Raw genomic sequence first — 5,984 nt, 5'->3', positions numbered from 1 at the left:
AAAGCCCAAAGAAGCAAGCCTGGGGCCTGGCCTCAGGAGTGCGGGGGGCATGTTGGGGGGGTGGGTGGGGTATAAGAGTGCGGGGTGCTGGGTGGCCCTGTACTATGAGGGTGGCTCCAGCCTCACTGGGCTTGGCTCCATTGCCACCAAGATCCCCCAGTCTGCACACTCAGACACGAGCCCACAGGGACAGGAACGGAGCAGGCCAGCTGGGGTGGAGGTGGGGGTGGGGACACCAGCAACACGAGAGCCCCAGAAAGCAGTGAGCCCAGGCAGCACCCAAGGAAAGACCATCTGGAGAACACTAAATGCTCTGCTGGGCATGGTAGCTCACAACTTTGCAACCCCAGCGGCACTTTGGGAGCCCAAGGCAAGAGGATTGCTTGAGTACAGAAGTTCAAGACCAGCCTGGGCAACATACAGACTCTGCCTCTGTAAGAAATTTTAAAATCAGCTGGGTATGGGGGTGTGCACCTGTGGTCTCAGCTACTCAGGAAGCTGAGGTGGGAGGATCGCTTGAGCCTGGGGGGTGGAGGCTGCAGTGAGCCTGTGATGGTGACACTGCACTCCAGCCTAGGCAACAGGAGACCCTGTCGCAAAAAAACATAATTACACGCTCTCAAGGCAGCCTGTTGGAGTCTAAGGTAGCGTCTAAGCTGCCCCCCAACAGGGTCTCAGGGTGGGCTCCTCTTGGGGAATGGGGGGCCACCATCCCTAGCAGGACTTAGCCCATAATCTGGCAAGAGCACCCCAAGTTCGGCTGGAGGAGGAAGAAGGCCCTACAGCCAGTGCTCCTCCAGGCACCTGGCCAGGCACACAGCACCGCCCCGGCATCCCGGCCTCACCTGCTGACCAGCGTCCAGATGCGCAGCTGGGGACCCACCTCTAGGTAGGACGCCTGCAGGGTCACTGCAGCAGTCTTGACACCCAGAGCCCACACACACGGGCGGGAATGGCACTGCCACAGTCGGGCACGAGGGATATGCTTCTTTGGACGATTCATTCCAACATCTCTCATTGACAGCTACTTTTTTATTAATCTCAGAGCTTAATGGTCAAACTCTCCACTCAGAACAATATGGGGTCAGGCACAGTGACTCACGCCTGTAATCCCAGCACTCTGGGAGGCCGAGGCAGGCGGATCACTTGAGGTCAGGAGTTCGAGACCAGCCTGGCCTACATGGTAAAACCCCGTCTCTACTAAAAACACAAAAACCAGCCAGGTGTGGTGGCGCGTGCCTGTAATTCCAGCTACTCAGGGGGCTGAGGCAGGCGAATTGCTAGAACCCGGGAGGCAGAGGTTGCAGTGAGCTGTGATTGTGCCACTGCCCTCCAGCCTGGGTGACAGAGTGAGACTGTCTCAAAAAAAAAAACGGGTCAGACGCAGTGGCTCATGCCTGTAATCCCAGCACTTTGGGAGGCTGAGGCAGGTGGATACGAGGTCAGGAGATGGAGACCATCCTAGCTAACACGGTGAAACCCCTTCTCTGCTAAAAAAAAAAAAAAAAAGCCGGGCGCGGGGGCTCAAGCCTGTAATCCCAGCACTTTGGGAGGCCAAGACGGGCGGATCACGAGGTCAGGAGATCGAGACCATCTTGGCTAACACTGTGAAACCCCGTCTCTACTAAAAAAAATACAAAAAACTAGCCGGGCAAGGTGGCGGGCGCCTGTGGTCCCAGCTACTCGGGAGGGGAGGCTGAGGCAGGAGAATGGCGGGAACCCGGGAGGCGGAGCTTGCAGTGAGCCGAGATCGCACCACTGCACTCCAGCCTGGGCGACAGAGCGAGACTCCGTCTCAAAAAAACAAGAATATGGAAGGCCAACACTAGGCAGCAAGCCCACCCTGGAGCAAGCCAAGAGTGGCTGAGGCAGGAGCAGCTCAGTGGCCCATCCTGCCTGGAGAGTGAGCCAGGGCTGCCAATGGTGCAGTGCTTAGGCCGATCCTCACAGGCCAAACGAGACAGCCCCACGCCGTCCCCTCCAGGACATCACACCTGGGGCCCCGGCCACTTCTACAACTCCCGCTCCTGGTGCTCACGGGATGGCTGTCTCCAGGGCTCTTCCCTGCCTTCTTACATGGGTGGGACGCCAAAAATCGGCCCATGGAGCAGCAAGTATCTAGGGACACGGTGCACTCAGCACTGCAGGGTAGGGTGCTGGTTGCAGCCCTCTAAAATCTGAAATGTTTTTTAAGTTTACTTTTTTCCCCACTGGCAAGTATGTAGAGCAATAAAGTTTAAACTTCAAAAAAACACCAGAACAAAAATACCAAAGCAGCACTTCTAAGAGCACAACAGAGTGCAGATGATGGCACACGCCAAGCCCAGGGAAGACCAGCAGCACGGACGGGGTGCTTCTGCGCAGGCTACGCCAGAGACCAAGGCCCTGCAGGGGCAGAGGTTTTCTGGCATCTTTTCAAACTACATTAATTTTTTTTTTTGAGACAGAGTCTCGCTCTGTTACCCAGCCTCAACCTATATTAAAATTAAAACAAAAAGACCAGGCATGGGCTCACGCGTGTAATTCCAGCACTTTGGTAGTGCTTTGGATCACCTGAGGTCAGGAGTTCACGACCAGCCTGACCAACATGGAGAAACCCCATCTCTACTAAAAATGTAAAACTTAATCAGGCGTGGTGGCGTCTGGCTAGTCCCAGCTACTTGCGAGGCTGAGGCAGGAAACTGCTTGAGCCCAGGAGGTGGAGGCTGCAGTGAGCTGAGATCGCGCCTCTGCACTCCAGCCTGGGCCACAGAGCGAGACTGCATCTCAAAAAAAAAATTAAACAAAACAAAACAAAATTCAGTCGGGTGCGGTGGCTCACGCCTGTAATCCCAGCACTTTGGGAGGCCGAGGTGGGCGGATCACGAGGTCAGGAGATCGAGACCATCCTGGCTAACACAGTGAAACCCTGTCTCTATTAAAAATACAAACAATTAGCCGGGCATGGTGGGCAGGCGCCTGTAGTCCCAGCTACTTGGGAGGCTGAGGCAGGAGAATGGCCGTGAACCCGGGAGCGGAGCTTGCCAGTGAGCTGAGATCCGGCCCCACTGCACTCCAGCCTGGGAGACAGTGAGGACTCTGTCTCAAAAAAAAAAAAAAAAAAAAAAAAAAAAAATCCAAAAGACGGGGTGTTAACCTCTTGCAATGAAGAACAGAAACACCCAAGTCAACACGGTAACGGTCTGTCCACTGAGAAGCAGAGTCCCCACAGGAGCAAGCTGCAGGCGGCTCGCAGGCACTGATTGCTGCTGTCCTGTTTTGGATGCTATCTAACATCTTCACGTTCAATTCAGAGAAGAAACATCCCGCCATCGCCCTGGGGCCTCTCATCCCACAGCAGGTTCCAAGCCTTTCCCAGCCTTCGGGATGGACAACCCTGGAGGAGCAGAGGTCAGGGCACCCTGACCCCGCCACCCTTGCCCAGGCTATCCGCTGCCCTCACAGGCACAGACAGAAGGGCTCTGTCCATGGCCAGGGCACTCCACGGGGAAGACACAGGCCCTGTTCTCTCCCCGCTCACCACTTCACCCAGCTCAGCTGGCACAAAAATGCTGCCGCCACACCTTCACCCTGCCCAGCCCGACCTGGCAAGGCCTCGGAGCAGCCTGCCAGCTAAAATACGGGATGCCCAGATAACTGTGAATGTCAGATAAGAATCTTCTGTGACAAGTATGTCCCATGCCATATTTGGGACATACTTACACTAATAAATTTCTGTTTATCTGAAACTCAAATTTGCCTGGGCATCCTGTACTTTTTTTTACTAAATTTGGCGCCTCTACACATGAGGTCGCTTTGCGGGGGGAGGGGGCAGGAGCACACCCCTTCCCAGGCTGAGTCCCTGCCGGCAGCTCCCACAGGCCAGGACGGCCGCCCAAACGGGGCCCATGCCAGGCAGCCGGCGACAGACGGACAAAGGCTGCTCAGGAGACACCTTCCTCTCTCTTGTCTGGGGGCTCAAGAATCCAGACACCCACCTCCCCAGGGGAGCACCAAGACAGGAAGCCAGCCTGCAACACCCAGCTCACTGCAACCACCGAGCCCCGCCGGGGTCCTGCCGGAGCCCGGGGTTCCGGTCCAGAAGCCAGGGATAAATGCCGCTTCTCCTATTGGGACTGTCAGAGTAGAAAGGGAGAGGCCTACAGTCTCACCTGCAGGAAGAGGACATCCTTGGTGCGGGCACATGGAGGGCCTGACGACCCTGAGCACACCTGGCCACAGTGACCACAGACTGCACACACAGCAGCAGTCTGGATCCCACGCGTGGCTGTGCTGCCAGCAGACAGCACCCAACCTCCCATGCTCCTCATCACAGGAAGAGACCAGCAACATCTCTGCCAGGCATGGTGGGCACCTCCGCCACAGCCTAGGGGTCCAGGCCACCCAGCCTCACAGCACTGCAGCGTGTGGGTCAGTGAGGCCCCGGGACGGGCCTGCAGGCACAGGGGGACAGAGGGTTCCGGGAGGGCGGTGCAGCCCCACACAGGGCTCCTCCCAAGCCTGTGCAGGGCCCAGGGGAGCTGCACCTCCGGGACGGGACAAGGCAGGGTCCTGGCTTTCGTCAGCCACAGCACAGCCGCCACAGGGCACAGAAGGACAACTGAGAGACGAGGTCCTCACCCACACCATGGGGAAACCGAGACACGGGACGGTGGGGGGACAGCCAGGCTGGTGGCAAGTTCACAGGCAGGCGGGCCTGAAGGCCGAGCAATGTAGCCACTGGGAAGGCATGAGTCGGGGTCAGGGTGTCCCCAGCCCTAGAGCCCAAAGCCGCCACCACTCCCCAACCCCAGCCTGGGTGGGGGCAGGGAGAGCTCTTCTTGGGACCAATCCCAAAACCATGCGCAGTGGGCCCGGCTGGATCCCAGGCAGTAGGCATCCTCTCTACCAGATGAGAAACTGGGCCCTCATGTCAGGCTGGAAGGGGGGTCTCCAGGTGGGGAGAAAGAACAGGAAGAAACAGGCCCCTCCCTCAAGGGACCCCGCACCCAGGCTGCTTCAGGCGTGGGGACCCCGCACCCAGGCTGCTTCAGGCGTGGGGTGGGCTCAGCTCACCTGTGTCCACACAGGGACCTGGCAAAGCTGTATGAGGCTGTGGGAGGGGGCTGCCGCTGGATGGGGTACAGGCCCACCGCCCCTGTGAGAGGACAGGGGAGGCCCAGAGCTGCTGATGCAGACTGACCACCCATCTCACAGACGGGGTGTCGGGGGCTCCCACCGTCCCCAAGGTCACAAGGCTGGCCGGCGAGACCACAAGGCGTCCAAGGCAGCAGAAGCCACGCTCGAGGGACACAGAGTGTTCTGGGCACTCGGGGTCACGGGCATGGGCATCAGGCCGGAGCGGGAGAGACCCCAGCTCCCTCCTGCAGCGCACGCTGCAGGTGGGAAAGGCAATGGGCACCTGCCGAGAGGGTCACAGGCAGGGAGGGGTCTCAAGAGTCCCGGGGAGGGAGGCACTGATGGAATGATGGAATGCGCACGACCCCCCACCTCCCTGTGAGAGACCCCACGGAGTCCCAGGCACTCGAAGGAGGGCAAGGCCCAAAGATGCAGGCCCGCGGCGCCCGAGCAACAGGAGGCTTGACCCAGAGAGGAAGCCCCGGGCCCCTGCCCAGGGGACCCTCCGGCCTCTCCCCAACCCTAGCAAAGCGCCTCCCGAATGGGCTGAGGTGAGCGGGAGGCAGGGAAAAGTTTGGGGGGGACTTAGAGGCGTGCTCGGGATGCTCGCTCCCTGCTGAAGACCCCCTGAGGGAGCCCTGCTGGGGGAAGCCCGGGGCCAGGCTGCAGGAGGGCTCTAGGGAGGAACGTGGCCCCTCACCGGGGCTCCCCATCCGCAGAGGGGACGCACCGGAGTCCTGGCACAGGGCCGCGGGCCGGGGGAGACCCCACAGTCCCAAAACTCCGGCTCCCAGACCGGCAGCCGGCGCCTCCCAAGGCCACGTGCTCCCGCTGGGGGCTCCCGGCCCCGGCCCCCCGGATGTCCT

This window comes from Rhinopithecus bieti, unplaced genomic scaffold (genome assembly GCF_001698545.2).
Source record: "Rhinopithecus bieti isolate Rb0 unplaced genomic scaffold, ASM169854v2 scaffold_35859, whole genome shotgun sequence".
Lineage (NCBI taxonomy): Eukaryota > Metazoa > Chordata > Mammalia > Primates > Cercopithecidae > Rhinopithecus > Rhinopithecus bieti.
The sequence above is the reverse complement of the archived record's forward strand: the minus strand, read 5'-3'. Positions refer to the sequence as shown.